The sequence below is a fragment of the Triturus cristatus genome, chromosome 12 (genome assembly GCF_964204655.1).
Source record: "Triturus cristatus chromosome 12, aTriCri1.1, whole genome shotgun sequence".
In the NCBI taxonomy this organism is placed as follows: domain Eukaryota; kingdom Metazoa; phylum Chordata; class Amphibia; order Caudata; family Salamandridae; genus Triturus; species Triturus cristatus.
Genome location: NC_140595.1, coordinates 347,835,564 through 347,854,087, shown reverse-complemented (window position 1 = coordinate 347,854,087; position 18,524 = coordinate 347,835,564).

The following is an 18,524-nucleotide window of genomic DNA, read 5'->3' as shown; positions in this document are numbered from 1 at the left end:
GAGAGCTAGAGGGTACCCTTCCCCTCTCCTTTCCAGAAGCTACAAACGTGCGAGAAACCAACCAAGGGATGTACTCCTAACTGACTATGCAAAAGACACTGCTCCAATCCCACTAACGTGTGTTACCACCTACAGTACCCTTTCCAACCAACTGAAAAAAACTATCAACAAACATTGGGGTATAATCAACAGCATTAATCGTAACTGGGAAAAAACGCTCTTTTCGTTTAAACGCGCTCAGAGCCTCCGCAATAATCTTGTACATACACGCCCTTTGATGTTCCCTGAGACCCCACAAAGAACCATAACTGAAGCATGGGGCCTCCCCAAGATCACTGGACACTTTCCTTGCTCTGACTGTAGCATATGCCATCTGACCTCACACACTAAAACCCTTAACCTTGAACCTAACAAGGTCTGGACCCAAAGAGGTCATACGAACTGTAACACTTCAAATGTGGTCTACCTCATTACATGCCCCTGCGGTCTACGATACGTGGGGTTGACGACGAGGAAGGTCAAACTCCGGATATGCGAACACCGGAGCAACATCAGGTGTAAACGTGCTACTACAAAAATGAGTGAACACTTTCTATCCGTCAACCATACCACCAATGACTTAAAGTGGACTGTGATCGACGAGATTTCAAAAGGCAGAAACATCCCTAAAGTACTCTTTGAAAGGGAGCAGAGATGGGTCTATCGCCTGGGGACTAACCTTCATGGGTTAAATGATAATGTTCCTTGGACTAATATTCTGTAATATACTCTCAGTCCACAGGATGAGTATTTTCTAACTTTTTATACATTAGGAACTCCTGTGACTAAGAGACCTCAGCTGCTATGACTTAATTATGTCATTTGGCGTTATCTACTTTCCCATCCATTACGATACATATCCTTTTTATATATGTTTTATTTGAGACAGTTGGGGATTAATCACCTGCCCCATACCCCTTATGCATATCTAGGCACTTTTCGAATACGCAAGTCTGCCGATTGGTCACTTCGAGCAGAACGAATCTCAGCGTATGCATAACACTCTACCTCCACCTATTTGGGGTCGGGCCCTCACATCAGGCCCCTTTGCACACTTCCCGTGTGGTCTGTGTTGGTTTGTGTCCCTCTAGGAACCTGCCATTAAAGTTTTGTGCCTCCCTTCTTTCTTTTTTCTACACGTCGTTCAGCACGAAGAACGACTCTTTTTTCTTTTCGTCACTCCTATTGGATATCCCATAGCCAATCAGTAACGGAGCTGGATCATTCTACCCAATCAGGTAGAAGCTCTCTCAGTGAGCCCAACCGGGGATGCTCCGATTGTCTTTTATACGCACCTCCGGTCCCGGATCTCTACCATCCGGACCCGGCAGCAAGAGGCTGTGTAGGTTTACCACGGGTGCTGAGCAGCAAGGGCGTAAGTAACACATACCGCTCCCCGCCCGAGAAGGTAAGCGGGTTCTTGCTTTCTCCTCCGTTCGAGTTAATGACCCGGACTCCCCTTTCTCTTTATCTTTCCCTGATGCAGGGTGTGCCATTTTGCTCCCACCCCCCTCCCGGGATCCATGAGGCATTTAACGGATTAGCCTCTCTGTAAGATTTTACCCTAATACGTGCATACTGAGCATCGTGGGCAGTTGAATCAGTCCCTAGCCCTCCCGTTTCTCCGTATTTTGAGTGGCACGCCAATACATTTCACGTGCGTTCCGAGATTTGACTAATAGTCACATTCGATATGATAACGAGCCGTTATCTAACACCGATACTTGAATATACCTAGGTGCACATTTCTTCACCTTTTTGCACCTGAGGTAGATCTAGTGGCACTCATTTGTCCTCTGAGCACGACTGTTCTTAACTCCTGAGTTGTAAAGCACGATTTTGCGACAAACACTGATAATTCTTTTTATGTTTTGTCTTTCTGTTTGTTTGTCATTTGTAATGTCAGAGTAAACTCGTTCCTCTCCCCTTAATAAGTAACAATTTCTGGCGGAGTTTTCACTATTAAGTTTTTGATTTTCACACAAGTAGCCCACGGTAGGGTGAACCTTAGAGTGTTCACACCACCGGGGTTCCGCACCTCCACTCTGGTCCTGAAGAATGCCCGATTAACACTCATAGAGGCAGAAACATGTTGACCGCCGCGGAGTGAACCAGGTCTTTTATTTTTTTGACCCTCACTCCCTTTTATTCCTTTCCAATTAGCAAAATTATTAAAGTTTTATTTTTTGACTCAATTGGAGATTTTAAATTCACTACCCCCACACAAGAACCCCGCTCCGCAGTAACCTGGCGTTGCAGCACACTGGGATGACATTCGGTCGTCCCAGTGGAAGCCCGATGATGAAGCATGTCACCAACCAGGTTGGCGAGTGAGGGCTTTTAATACCAACTGGGTATTGTTTCATAGAGGTCTACTTTCTTTTCCTGAACATACCGGTTTGTATGGAAACTGTGGACCTGTGCTCTTTTGACTAACAGTGCCCTTTGTTCTGATTTACAGTACAGAGGATACACCACACAAGATGCTGCATCTGTGAAAGTAAGGCTGCCCAGTCTAGGTATCGCATTCATGTGGCAGTGAAATGACATGAAACATCACTTGATGGCACGCACACGTGAGATATAATGAATATGTCGGTAGAATAATGTAGATTATTGAACAGGGTCAGTCTGGTGTTTTGAATTTGTGATACCCCCACCCCCTCTCATAGACCAAATGTTGTCTGCTGGAGTAATAATAATATTAAAATGCACCTGTCTTTTTTTTTTAATATTGACTGTGATGGGTTTACAATACTGGACATAGATAGGGTTTTCAGGAGTAAGTCTGCTGGTATAGCTCATGTATGTCTTGCCCTACTGGCAGCTGTGACTGGTCTTTTGGTAGTGGGTAGTGAGTATTAATTACCTGAGGCTGTTGACCAGAGTGCTATGTATCTGATGTGGGAAGGGTGCAAATGTGACTTTCTTTGACAAATGGTGTCTCCCTCATTGAGCAAGGGGTGAGTGGAACGCAGCAAAAGTCAAAATCCCAGTTCTGGGCTGTTCTCGCATCCTCTATTCTGTCAGATTCGTGTCTGGCGCGCATTTTTTATAACACTTTGCTGGTAAAATACGCAAAGATTGTCCTCTATACCTCATAAAAATTGGCAATTTCTTAAATGATAAATATTTAAATCATATTGCTTTATTAACCTTCCTGCTTCCTCAAGTTTGCTTCAAAATGCACCATTTGTCCACTATTTATTTCAAAATGTTCACGGGGGGAGAATCCCCCAAACCCCCCTTAAGTTGTATAGGCTTGCTCGCCATAATGCACTACAGCAATAATTTTACGCCCTACCACTTTCAAATGTCACCAGCCGCCACTGGTGCCAAACATCGGTATTTGGCTGAGTTTCTGATAATAATAGGTCCTCCTAAAGCTTTGGGCCCATCCCTATAATTCTGCCACTGTGTTGTAGCAACATCCACTCTATTCTAGATATCGATGTGACGGCTTCCTGATGAAGGCACTGCTGCCGAAACATGCGTAGTTATTACACCGTCAGTTATTACACCATCAAGCCATTCACATAATGATTTATGTATGTGTTTAATTAAAGGATGATTCTTTATGGCTTTTTGTCTCCAGCTGCACAAAATAATTGCTGATTGAAAACGATGTTCTTTATGTTTCATTTATACTGAATAACTTCATCAAATGCTATATTTATATCACTTTATGTATTAATGAATGTTAAGGACACTCTATAAACAGATGTTTAATATATTCACATAACCTTTTTAACACTAATATTTTTCTTTTTTGATATTGTATGCAAAAAATCTAAAAATGCAAATATATATTCTGAAAAGGAAATTTTCATGGACTATTCCTTGCTCAAGTATGTTTTCAAATGTATAGACGTTTCTCCCATCTCTTGGAAAGTTGTTAGTATGCAGGGGCCCCCTTTTTTCAAAATAAAAGTTCTTAAACGTGAACCATTAGTGAAAATCACTAAGTAAGTGCAACACAGTTGTTATGTAAACCAATATTATTATAGAACAACATTATCAATATGTTCGGGTTGAGTTCTCTCAGTTGCCAGCGGTGTAAAAGGCATGGTGATGGAATCCAGAGTGCTTTGAATACCTGTGCTGGGAGCCAATGTAAACAAGAGAGAAGAGATGATGCAGTCATATGAAGGGAGACTGAAGAGCTGGACTCTCAGTTTATGCCAAGGTGTAACTGGAATTGCGACCTCGTTGAAGTAAAGGTAAGGAAGGGAACCACCCATCAGGCTCATACAGCCACCCGCAGGACAGGTTTCTGTCCTCCACCCCGCACAGCCATGGTCTCGCCTTCACTTGGATACCTGCCTCCAATCCCCTGTGCCACCTGCTCTGCCACAAGTGTCTACTGCAGTTAGTACCGATTAAGTTGACTTGAGGAGTGCGGGGAAGAAAAGTCAACTGGCGGGTTCTACTTTCAGGTGTGCTCTCGCATATGTAACCACCATCTCACCGGCCTCCTGTTCTCTCTCTCACTTTGCGTGAGCTCAGACCTGCTTTCCAGCTGGGCTGACCTGCCTTCCATCTACACAGTCTCTTTGAAGCATAATCGCTGCACTTGAGTGAGAGAGCCAGGGTGGGACACGTTGGAAAAGGGTGGGGTGACCACCCTCTCCACTCCCTGACTGACGTGAAGCCCCAGCCCTACAAGGGCTTCACTGTGATAGAGATTCCACTTGTCAAAATGTATGACAAAAGAAATGATTATGACAACGTTTACGTAAATAATGACAAATGTGTGCTCAGATTTAACAACTTTTTAAAAAACCGAGATGAAAATTTGATTCATACATTGTATCGTAAAAGCATGCAGATTTGAGAATAGTTTATGTTATATTTCATGTTCAACTCCAATAGATGTGATTATTAACAAGTAATAATGATTTTGATCCTATGATTATGAACGTGATATTAATGAAACAAATACATTTTATCCATAATAGATTAATTTACATGTGAAAGAAGAAGACACCATTATGTCATGTTATAACGTGTGCACCGAAAATGACAAAAGAAAAGCAGGTGCTACACAGAGTTTGTTAAAGGTGTATTTGATGAAAATTTCTTCTAACATATATCTTATATGCATTCTTTTTATAACATTCACATAAGGAGATTTATATGTATTTTTCCTAAATGTGTAACACTGACACTTACAAAAAATTTTATGAGTATCTTATACTTACACGAATTATGACTTTATTGAAATGTTTATTAATCACTTCACTTATAAAATTAACAATGGCAGTTCATTATTAATACGAGATTCATAATTCAACATATATATATAATTTATCATGTATTAGCTGTATTTTATGTAGGCCTCATTTCTTGCTCTCTTTTCCTAATGAAAGTCGTGAACTGAATATTACAAAGCCCATGGGAATATTCAGCAAAGTTACCCTTTGTATTCCATCCCGTAAATGTTTCCTTTGACATTCTCTGTGCAGCAAGTATGATTGAAACAATATTTGCAAAATTTAAGAGCAGCTGCTTGAGAAAAGAGCATTGATGAACTTTTACACCTCTCTCCCTCTGAATTATCTCATTGTTCGACACGACCTAAGTTTACATGATCTAAGGAAGCTACGTAATCGATTTACTTAATTTTTCCAGATATTATTCTTTTTCTCTGCTATATTACCCTTATCCCATCAAGACTGACCAATAGGACAGAGCGGTCTGAAATTTCTGGTTATACCAAGGGGAGTCACTCCGGAAATTTATGGAGTATTATTGCTCAGATTTTGAGACTGATGCGGCTGCACCCATTTCTGGATTGGAGACGGCTTGATTTGGAAATCCAAGGATTTTGGCTACTTATGACAAAACACTGCAACTTGCCACCGACCGGTGTGCTGGTGCAGAAACTGAACCTTTCAGCTGAAGGTTTTCATGAAATGCTGTTGTGACTTTGTTGTTGCAGTCTTGATGATCCAGAACTGGTTATTCTGAACTTTTCTGAACTTCCTAAAGGGTCTGTATAAGGCTCATCTGTTTATCTTATTTCCTTATCAACTCATACATTGGGTTGACCCCTGATCAGTCTTGGAATGAGATGGATATTCCCTTGATTAATCTCAGAGGCTTTATGTCATATCATTAAAACAATATTTAACCTGAAATTAGGTGCTGAATTTTATTTTTAAATTTAAATGCTAATGTTGTTAATCCCAAAATTTTTAATAACTAAACTCAAAGATTTAAGTAAATTCTGCTGATTCTGTATTCATCATTTCATTGAGGGTAAATTTATGGGTTTGAGCTAATTATAAGGGAAAATATTTTTGGATTATAAAAAGTGTATTTTGATGATGAAAATTATCCCATTCCTTGTCCACATTAGATAAGGGTCCATCTTCTGAATATTCCAGTCCCTATAGGCACAGAACAAGATCCATCGCAGGACCAAGAGATTGAATTTGGTAGCTAGAGGTTTGAAGTAATCTAACAAAAAAAAACAATGTGATAAAGAATCTCAGCATAACGCTACAACAACTGTAAAACACCCAGGGCTGGTCCCAAGGCTATGTATTTGCCAAGCTGATGACCTTACAGGCATCAGGGCTGTGAGACCCAAGCCCTGCAAATATTGTAGACTTTTCTCACTCAGCGTCATCATCACTGCAAACTGCAGTGTCATCACACAGTGAGTAGAAGGCAGTGTGCAGCAGCGCCAGCCTAGCAAGAAGAAACTCAGGATGTGTGTGTAGAGTGTGTGCATCGTTTAACATAAAAAAATAAACGGGGTGGAGCCTCAACACCCTCTATGAGAAGCCACCGCTAGTGAAGCACAGGTCATTTTAGTGACTTTTTGTGGTTAACCCTGCAAGGGATTGTGGGTGTTGCTTGACCAGGGCTCACACCCCAGTCAACCAACAACCCAATGTCTCACACAGACCTGTCAGACTATGTCCTGGTAAAATTGTGGAGAGCACATTGTTCTGGTACTCAGCAGCACTAGCATTCTGTAATGAATGGTAGTCACCTTCACATAGAAAATTTCATGAAGTGCAGTCACTTTTAGACAATCTACAAGTACCCAAATAAAATTGGGTTGGGGCAGCTGGGCGGGCAGTTAAGGAGGGATTAGGTGAATTGGTTTTAATTAATGTGAAACCCAGCTCAAAAAAGAAACCCCTAAGCGATCTTATTGTGTGCTCTATTTAACTGAGTCCACCAAATCTCCAAAAGACCCTCCTCTTAAGACGAAAATGTCCATCTGGGCAATTTGAACTATAATCTTTCATACCTAGTAAAGAAGAGCCTGACGCTCTGCATCATCTGAGCTAATTTTCTCTACACATGGATAAATCACTCTATTGAGGCTACCATGTTCTTATGCTTTCTAATGTACTGTTCTGCCACTCCCAAACCTATTGGACCCAGTGCTCCTGATGAACCTCTTAATGGTATCATTGAAAAACAACTTTAAGAACTCTTCTGCCCTCCCCCGCCCCCAGCTCCATCTCAGCTACAACACCAAAGGAAACATATTCTAGGACCTTTATTACCCAGTTTGAACTTGGCTACCGACAAATCCCTCACCCCACTTGGAAGGAGACACCTGCCCCTAAACTAAAAACAATTCCATATATAGCAAGTTGGTCACTTAAGACGTCTTCCTGAAAGGGAAGCCCTTAGCTGGGATCAGGATAGGACACATTGGCTTGGAATATTCGCCGAACATATACGTTTTCATTCTGATCCCATGTCTCTGCATTAGAAGTCCTTTCCGAACGGCTACGTTAGTAAAAGCCTTCACGAGAGGTTTTGCCTTCCTCTGCTCAAGGCACAGACACTGCTATTTACAGAAGCTAAGTCCATTATTCTTCAGGAAACTAATGGGCCCAATACAAAGTGGTTGTGGTTGAGCAGCTTTCAGAGTTCCAGGTGCTTGCAGTGTAGGGTAATTCAAGAGTTGGATGATTTCATTACAAACTATTGATAACTTTTATAATAAGGCATTTGAGCAGCATAACCAAAAGACTGGTTCCCACAGGCCTTAATGACACAATGTAGTGCCGAGGAATGAGGAGCCGTAATGATACCATGCAGTGCCAGGGAGCGAAGAGCAGACAACCAGGGCCCTGCAGCACAACAAATGCACAGGGTAAATTGAGAGCCATGCCTTAACGCCACAATGGAGTGTCAAGGAGGGAGGCATAGACAACTAGGGCACTGCAGCACAAAAAATGCACAGGCCACATGGGGAGTCATGCCCTAATTACACAATGCCATGCCAGGGACCTAGGTGCAGAAAACCAGGGCCCTGCAGCTCAACAAAGGCGCAGGGAGCATGGGAGTCATGCCCTAATGATACCATGGAGTGTCAGGAAGTGAGGCACAGAAAACCATAGCTCTGCAGTCCAACAAAGGCACAGGGTGCATGGGAAGCCATGCTGTAATGGTACAATGCAGTGCCAGGGAGTGAGACACAGACAACAAAGGCACAGGCTGTTTGGGGAGCCAACCTATAGACACAATGCAGTGCCGAGGGTTGAGGAGCAGACAACCACAGCTCTGCAGCAAAACAAAGGCACAGGCGGCCTGGGGAGCCATGCCCTAATTACACAATGCAGTGCCAGAGAGCGAGACGCAGACAACCAGGGAGTTGCAGCACAACAAATGTACAGGCTGTGTGGGGAGCCACCCTATTGACACAATGCAGTGCAGAGGGGTGAAGAGCAGACAACACAGCTCTGCAGCAAAACAAAGGCACGGGCTGCATGGGGAGCAATGCCCTAATTACACAATGCAGTGCCAGGGAGTGAGGTGTAGACAACCCCGGCCCTGCAGCATAACAAAGGCGCAGGATGGGGTCCCATGCCTTAACGACACAATGCAGTGCCTGGCAGAGAGTTGTAGACAACCAGGGCACTGAAGCACAGGCTGCATGGGGAGCCTTGCCCTAACGACACAATGCAGTGCCAGGAAGTGAGGCACAGACAACCAGTGCCCTTCAGTACAGCAAAGGCAAAGGGTGCATGGGAAGCCATGCTATAATGACACAATGCAGTGCCAGGGAGTTAGACACAGACAACCAGGGCTCTGCATCACGCCAAAGGCACAGACTCCATGTGGAGCCATGCTCTAATGACGATGCAGTCCCAGGAATTGAGGCACGGACAACCAGTGCCCTGCAGCACATCAAAGGTACAGGTTGCATGGATAGTGTACACGTGCTGTGTACAGGCACCTCACATGCTACCATTATAATGTACACATACGCAGCAGGCTGCAGCCAGCATACAGTGTACAAGCTCAGTAATAACACAATAGAAAAATGTGAAGCGTTCTCTTCATTTTTCAATGAAAAGATCTTAGAAATCGAAAAAGAAATTGCAATCGACAGTCACAGTTCACAAGACAATATTGTCAATGATCACCATCCCATTGATGACCCTACATGCCAGGTGATGGAGCCAATGATGAGCCACCCTTCCAGGACTAAAAATCAAGCTAGCCTGAGTGAGTTCAAAACAATAACAGAGGAAAAGGTCCACAAGGTCTTACTATCGATGAAACCATCTTCACATTTCAATGACCTCATTCCCCCCAACACTAAAGGAACGAAGTCACCTCTTCTCACCTATACTAACCAAGATTGTAAACTCATCGCTAAAACAAGGCAGTATCCCGGAATGCCTGCAGACTGGTCAAGTAACCCCCTCTTGAAAAGTGGGTGCTGACCCTACAATCTTGAGCAGCTTTCAGCCGGTGTCAAATATCCCCTTTCTAGCAAAATTGAACAGGACAGGACACAGCACTGAATCAGCCATTGTGCACATAATGGACGACACACTTAAGATACTAGACAACAACGACTGGTGCCTACTCATCCTCCTAGACATCTCATTGGCATTTGACACGGTCAACCACAAAATCCTACTAAATGTACTAGAAAACAGAATGGGGTTGTCTGGGAAAGTGCTTTCTTGGTTCGCTTCCTCCTACAGATCGCTCACAATGCATCAAACTAGGCAACTCATTCTCTCACTCCTCTCCCATGAGGTGCATAGTCCCCCAAGGGTCAACCATTTCCCCCACACTCTTTAACCTGTATATGGAACCACTAACTGAAATCCTAAATCAATTGAACATTGTACACCACATGTATGCAGACGACACACAACTATACTTAAAGATATCCTCCCTAGACTACGTAATTCAACTAAATAACACTCTAGTCAAAATTCAGTCCTGGCTCTCTCAAAACAATCTCAAGCTCTACTCTTTAAAAACCGAATTCCTTCTTTTCTCCCTGCAAAACAGTTCCACTCCCATCCAATATTGGCTCAAACACCTAGACGCACTCAATTGCAAACCCACCATCATTGACTCCACGAAATCCCTTGGAATAACACTGAAAAGGAGTCTAAACATGGGAGCTCACATCAGTGCTACCACACGCAGTGCGGCATTATAACTCAGATTACTTAAGAATTTGAAACCATTTCTACCACCTTCAGACTTCAAACAAGCAGTACAATCACTTATGGTGTCCAGAATAGAATATGGTGCGGCGATCCTGTCAGGTCTACCCAAAGCTAGTACAGCTCCACTCAAAACTACTCCTAATGCTGCAGTAAGACTGGTATCAGGAACTAGACGCTTTGACCACATCACCCCATCGCTTAGGTATCTAGACTGGCTTCCCCTCGAGGCAAGAACGCAATTGAAAATTGCCTGCCTCACACACAAAGCACTACATTTTAATCAACAAAGTTACCTGGCAGAAAAGAATTGAATCTCCAGTGGCAGCTGCTACCTAAGAGGCTGGAACCTCCTAGATTCAGAAAACAAAAAACGTACACACACTCCTTCTCTGGGGTGGCGCCAAGGATCTGGAACTCCTTACCACCCATGGTGCGTTCAAACCCATCGACCCACTTTTTCAAAAAAGAGGTGAAAAAGATCCTAATGAATAGATTCCTTGCATATACTCTCAGAGAGCCCCACCCCAGGGCGCAAAGGACGTCACAATGGCAGCAATCTCGAGGTTGGTCAGAAGCACGTAGTTTACAGGAGAACCAGCAGAAACACTGCTACCCTGGGTACCTGGATCTGAATAGTTCAGAGCAGCAGCAAATACCCACCATGAAGATGCTAGATCAATGTGGACAAATGGAATATTAATGGTATGAGTGATATCTGTATCTACAGCCTAGTGTGGCTCTTTACTTTGCTGTACATGTGTATACCTATCATTTTGTTCATTCAACCCTATGCACAGCTCTTTGATCCCTTGGGTCATGTGCGCGCTTTATAAAACACTCTAAATACAAATAAATAAATACATTTATACAAGCATTTTGCAGGCTGCAGACAAAGTATGTAGGTTGCCTGGAGTAGTACAGAGACAGGACAAGCAGCACTGTGTACTGACATGTAGAGCATGCAAATACAGCTCACTGGTTCCTCAGGCTACACACGCATATGTACATATTGATGTAGTATCAGGTTAGATCACAGGCTGTAGGTACAGTTCACAGCCACTTTACCAGTGATTATGGAAACGGGAAACTGGTTAGGCCTGGGCGGTGAACTATGCTCCGTTCGCAGAGTTTTTAGTACTCCGCGCTCCGCTGAGCTTGTAGAGTTTTTTTGCTCGCTCTTGCTCACCAGAGGTAAACTGGCGAGCGTGAGTCAGGAAAATCCAACGCTAGACCGCTTCTGTGTAAAATTTCTCAATGCAGGTGGTTGCGGATGGTCGCTACCGCTTGAGTTGTGAAACCTCGGTTTGCGCTGAGGAAGCTGCCGCATGAGTACAACTTCTACTCGAGCAGCAGAAAGAAGCAGGGCCCTCTTGCCCTGCGCGAGATGCCATTTGAACTGATTTCACAGTGAGGGACAAACTCCTGGCGCTAAAAATCAGTGCAAACGGCATGAGCTAACGACCTCCACCGCCCACAGAACTCCGCATAGCTAGGCAGGGTCTCTTTGTCACTTTGCGGAGTTCTGCTACTCCGCGAACCCTGCCCAGGCCTATACTAGTGCTTCAGCTGTTTCAGGCTGAGTGGCTACATTAAATATAGTACAAATGTGAAGTGTTGCAAGTGATACTCAGATGCAGGAACGTTAACCCTTCAATCTATTAAAACCGTTGTCCAGACGGTTACACTGATGTTTATGATAGAAACATGAGCATTAGCCACCTGAGCTATCTTGCACTATAGGTCACTAGAAACACCCATTATTAGATCACACTGCAGATGGCATGAACCACTATAACAAAAACAAATGATTGTTAATATGCTGCTCAATAAAAACGGGTCCATCTTGGAGTCTGCCTGATTCAACAAATTTAAAACAGTCCATGGTGCCCCCTCAAGTAGTTCCTTGACTGCGTGAATTATACTGCAAAGGAAAGCAGCTGTCATGTGCTGCAGATGCAAAAGGATATGCCCTTAAGATATCCTAAGCCCAAAAGATGAAATTGGACAAAAAATGCCCCTGCAAAAACTCAGACCCAACTTTACTTTACTTGTTGGAAAAGTATGTTTGGAACCGAGCACCATTAGGAAGATGGTTTTGTACTAATTGTCTCCGAGGGCAGATCTGCATCCTAGTCCTGCCTGCACTTACAACCAGACCTGACAGTAAAAAGGCCGTATTACCTGACCAGTCATTTATTGAGGTGGGGATGACACCCCCAACACACCCATGAGGTAACGCCACTGGGAAAGTGGAGCAGGGGCAAAGCACATGGGCTAGAAAGAGAGAGAGGAACGTCAAACTGTTGGGGGAGAACACAGGCGAAAAAGCAGCATGGCAGGAGGAGAGCAGGATGAGCACAACATATAGGGTGGGGGGAGAAGCCCACTGGTGGGAGAGAGCACCATGAAGCATGGCAGAAGGGGAGGAAGAGCCGTACATGAGGGAGGCAGCTGGAAAGCACATAAATTCTTGTGGGGTGGTTAACCAAAAAGGAAAAAGTAGTGCTTCAAAAGTGAGCAGTTGGAGGACACGAGTAATGAGTCCATGCTACAAGGAAGAGACAATTGCAAGAAGAGAAAGTGAAGCCCACACAAGTACATGAATAAAAAGCAAGCAAATAAGAGTGACTATAAACCAACCAATAGTAAACAACGGGCAGGCTCCAAGTCCACTGTAAGCTAACAGTAGGTCTTTTAAGCAACAGACAGCTTGCGCAGTCTTATAAGTGTGACCTAAAAATGCAGGAGTTACTAGATGGGAGCCCTGACACTGATATCCTGCTCAGTCTTTCATCTTTGGAGGCTTCTGCAATTGCAGTTTCTATTTATAGAGAAATGTATTCGCTATCATGACCATAATATATGAACATTAGTTCCTTGCTTTGCTCTGGAAAAGCACCAACATTTTTATTGTTAAAAATCCATTAAACCTAATTCAGCATTACGGAATCTGCAATATTCACAAATGTAATTTCACATTTTCATTCGCGAAAGTAACAACTAGGGGCCGTAGTACAGAAGTGCCCTGGGAGGACGCAAAGAACATTTGAACCCTCTCTGTGTGCCCTCTAGGTACTTTGGTATTACAGAAGGGGGCGCAAATGCTTATGCAGCCCCTTCTGTAATGCAAGTAGCTCTGGGGCACATGTAGCACAAGTGTTATTATTAGAGGGCGTTCCTGCATTTGCAGGGGTGTGTGGCCCCATGCAAATGTGGTAATCTCTTTGCCTCTGCGCCCGCGCTGTATTACCGACTTGGGCGCAAAGGCAAATATTTCTTTAGAAGGTGGGCTGAAAATGTGCCACAAAAAGGTGGCACACTTTCAGTATGCCTCCTGAAGGCAGCCCTCTAGGAAGATTAAAGGGGCCCCCATAAATCTCACTGCAGACGGGTGCAAGGGGATCTCTAATCCCTCTTAAAAGTGGAGGAGAGTTGCCGCCTGCACAAAGAAACAGAGCATCTTTTAAACAGCTGCTCCGTATTTCTCTTGAATGCATGGCCTGGGGGGGGGGGGGGTGCATGGTGAGTTTGTGGCTGCCCTGAGGGCAGCACATTCAACTTAATTGGGCATGCTTTCTCTGTGTGCACCCGGCGCATCAGCTTAAATGTGCGCCGTGGCGCAAACAGGATAAGTGCGACCCATCTGTAATAGGGCCCTAGATGTGGAAAAATGTTTGAACCAGAACCGCATTATTTAAGGAAAAAAATGAAAAAGGAAAGGAAAGAACAATTGTGGAACCAACATAATGAGTGCCTGGTTTCCAGACGCTGCTGCAAACACGAGTCTGCTCATTTGCTCAAAACATAATACAGAAACCAACAGTAGCATTGTTAATAAATAAGCAAATTCCTTTGAAACTCAAATTGCATATGCTTGATAAGAAAAGGGTTAGCCAAGGTCTACTTTATTTGTTCGCTTACGCTGAATATTTAATAGAAAAAATTAAAGAGGTGCCTTGACAACTCCACTTTGACTCATTAAGTATGATCAGATGGTAAACATAAATTACATTGTTGCAATAATTATGCTTAGCATTTAAAATAAATGATTTCACAGCCGGTAATTATGCCAATGTGCCAGGTTGTTTTGCATTCCTCGGGGGGAGGCTCTGCAAATTCCAATTCCTCCCAAGTCCCTCTCTTCCGCTGCCTCGCTTTCATACGGCGCGTGGGGTGTTTTGCCGCGCATATGGCATCAGGTTATGTAACTTGCGGCATCAAACTTTCGAGTCCCATGACAGTTCCAATTAAATCATAGTCAAGGATCAATGACCTGCTGTGCAGCATTTTCTTTTTTACTTTACAGCTAACTAGTGACAGCAATGTATCAAGCATGCAGCATTTAATATGTCATTTCTTCTAGAGCAGCCATTTGATAGTGCGATTCTACCTGGGTTCAGTGCCCTCCACAGTCATGCAAATGTCAACACACCTTGGCGATGTAATCACTGCATGGTAGCTGCTTTGCATAATCTGAACCAGCTGAGCTGAGTACATTATGGATGCATTTATCAACACAAATAGACATGTACCAGTCTAGGCATTGCCTGTCAAGTTTTGAGATTGTTATTTAATTTTCTGAGCATGTAACCACATAAAAATGAGCAGGTATAAATATCAGCTGCCAGTGTGATCTACAGTAACAAAATACGTTTACTTATGTGTCATGGAATCCATAAAGAACTTTAATAAAAGGAAAACCAGGAATTTTCCAAAGTGATCAAATTCCCCTCATGTTCTGCCAGTGTTTAGTGTACGCTGGCATATGCAGTAGTCATTTCTGACACATTTAGGTTGCAGCGGCAGTTCCTCCATTAGGGTGCCCCCTACACTGCGAGTGCAGCAAACATGAAACATTAAATGCTAATAAAATGAATTTATTACCATTTTATTTTTCATGCTGGCAGACGAGTTTGAGGCAGGGTCATGGCTGCTGATTGGCATCAGGGAAAGAGTGGTGTGCACTTCAGTTTAAAGTGCACATGCCAGTTTGGCTGGCTGTCTTGCGATGGCCAGCTTGACGTGCACTTTAAACTTCTTTAACCCGAGCTGTGTGAGACGGCCAGGTGTAGAGAAAGAACAGGCACCCAGTGCCGAAAAGAGCGCTGAGTCAGCCTGCTCCAACCAATTCTAGTGCTTCTCTCATGCTGCTTAATATTATCAGCAGCATGAGAGCAGCATCTGGATTGGTAGAGGGGAGTTAGATGATGCTCTGGGAGCTCGTGCTGGAGCCACGGATTGCCGAGGCCGAGAGGAGCACTGAGACATTAGGTAAGTACACTTTTTATTTTTTAAAGAGCGATAACTTTGATTCATTGACTAGCACTGTGAGAAACTCACACTGCCTACAGCCTCAGCTCCAGAGCTCCTATTTGTGACCTGTTTTAAACACTGATTAAAACAGATCATGATTGAGAGCTTTGGCCTTGAGCCTAAGGGTACTGCTGGTGTTTAGCAGTACCTGTCAGTATGTCAAAATATTAACCCACCACTTAAACTTGTCAGCAACCACTACTGTTTGGTTAACACTTCCAATGCACATGTTCTCAGATGGAGTGTATAGGAATCTGAAGTGTGCGTGGGGAAATCGAGAGTAAGCCTGGAAATGATAGGGGTTGGAAGGCTAGGCCGGTTCATGTGAGAAAAAACATTGCTTTCTTCAAAATAAAGGTCTGCATATTGTTTGTGGTATAGCAAGTTTTGGACTGGGCTTTTGGGCCATCTGACAACTCTCCAGTAGGATGTAGGCATTGGGGCTGTCTTTATGGCAGAATGGGCATATGAAGGGGCTGGAGAAACATATGGACAATTACCTGGGCAAAGGAACAGGTCCCGACTGGCAAAAGAACATAGAAAGGAAAAAATGATTAGACAGAGAGAATGGGGGAGAGTGGAGATGGAAAGAATAGTTGAAAAAAAAAACCCTCTCACAGGAAGGGGGCAGACAAAGAGAGAAAAAGCTGTGAAGACAGTGACAACTAGGAGAAAGGAAGGAAAAGAACATGGAGAGTGGTACGAGGAGAGCAGATGGATGACAGGAGAAGAGGAGGCAACTTCAACATGAGGCGGGAAGAGGAAGGACATGGGTGACCCCTGGGTGAGGAGGCCCCCAGGAGGAGAACGAGGACCCAGAAGCTGACTAAACATGAGGAGAAGACGCATGGAGCGAGCAGGAAGATGACGCCTGTGTGGAGGAATAGTTGATGCCACAGACGGTTGCTGAATTGCCTGCCACAACTTAGCAAGGTTGTTCTGAGGAAGACGATGCTGGCTTGTTTGCTGTTTTTTCTCTTCTGTCTCTCTCTCTGCAATACCCTAAAGTTTGAAGCAAAACCCGGATGGCGTAAGGAGAGGTACATGAGGGATGTACATACACTGATGATGGTGAAGGGAGCCAGTCACAGTGGAAAAACAAACATTTGCAACGCAATCGGTCTCGCCTTTGGAACCTTATATGTATTTAGCTATGCAGGACATTAGCCTGGGTGCTGAAACGTCTACTGTTCTTTAACATGGAGGGAAAGTAAGCACCAAACTTCGTGACACGCCAGGTATGGGAACACATGGGAAGAAATATTGCCTTTCAGCGGGAAATGGTATAGTCCAAAGCTATGTTTTTAAAATAAAATCAGGGCCTTCGGTGGTCATATCAATGAAAATACAAGATTTGAAAAACTTCTTATTGTCTATGGGTGCTTGTGGAAGACAAATTCTATGGACTGGAATCTAGAGAATGCTAAAGTGATTCTGGTATTTTATTGACCTCTGCTGGTCCTTTTCTATCAAGACAGTTATATAGAGTCAGTTGAACCGAAAAAAGTCCCTAAGCGGAAGTAGACACGTCCTAGGGCTGATCTCCAGAGCACACAAAGTACATACACATATAAGTATATACTAAAGTATATACAAGAGGTCTTGAATGCTCAACCTAATGATGGTGATGATGAAGATAGGCACTTATGACAACCCCTAAAATTGGTGGTAATACTGAGATAGTTTGTGAGGAACACAGCTGCATAATGGTCAAGGGGCTGTTCTAACTTGGCACAAAGAAACTCTAGGAACCAAAAATATTGGTAACAATAGGGAGAAGCAACCTAAAAAAAGATCATTCTGGGAGAATTTTTTATGAGCTCTGTCAGAACACTTACCTTGGCATTCTTCTTTTTCCCAAGGGGCAGTGATGGCACCATCCAGCTGGACCTGGAAAGGAAGATCACAAAAAACAATATTACAAGAGACATTAATTTACCCATACCCTGACCTACAACCATGAAAGACGATACTCAAGAATTATTTTGTTCCCTTCCCAACACCCCTCTGTAATTTTGGTTTTCATATCTGGTTGGTGTTGCTGTTAAAGCCATCATTCTCAAATCAGACAAGCCTCCTAAACCTTAATATTGACTGTTTCACTACAGGGCTGCCATTGTAATGTATGATGCACTTTCAGATTGATGAGAATGAGTAGTTTACCATGGGTGTTTAGCGTACTGCCCCAGCGGTTTCGTGATAAATTTGAACGAAAGCCTACTACACCACCTAGCGGTGGCGGATATATTCAAACATTTGCGCACCGTTAAGGAAGCAGGGTCTCCCCACACATTAAGGAATGGTGAACCCTGACTAAGAGAGATTCATATTCCGCCACGCCTGCCAGGAGTTGGAGAAATCCCTGGATGCATGCTAAGGGATCACATCTTCCAAGCCCCTGACATGCCACTCAAAGTCATCCTCACCATGGGCCGCTCGAAATAACTTCTGAGGGCCAGAGCATCCCATATGGATGCTGTACTCCAGAAACCCATTCAAGTAGAGGATGTTAACCTGGTGAAGGCCACCAAGTCACGGGCCAAAGGGAAACCCAGACCTCCACTGTAAGACCCCTGCGGGTACTGTGGCAGTCCCGCTCATCACCCGACGCAGTGCTGAACCTGTGGAATGACGTGTGCATCATGCAATAAGCTGAGCCATTTTATAAAGGTATGCCACTCAGGTTGGTGATCCCAGAAAGCACTATAGAAAAGAGTA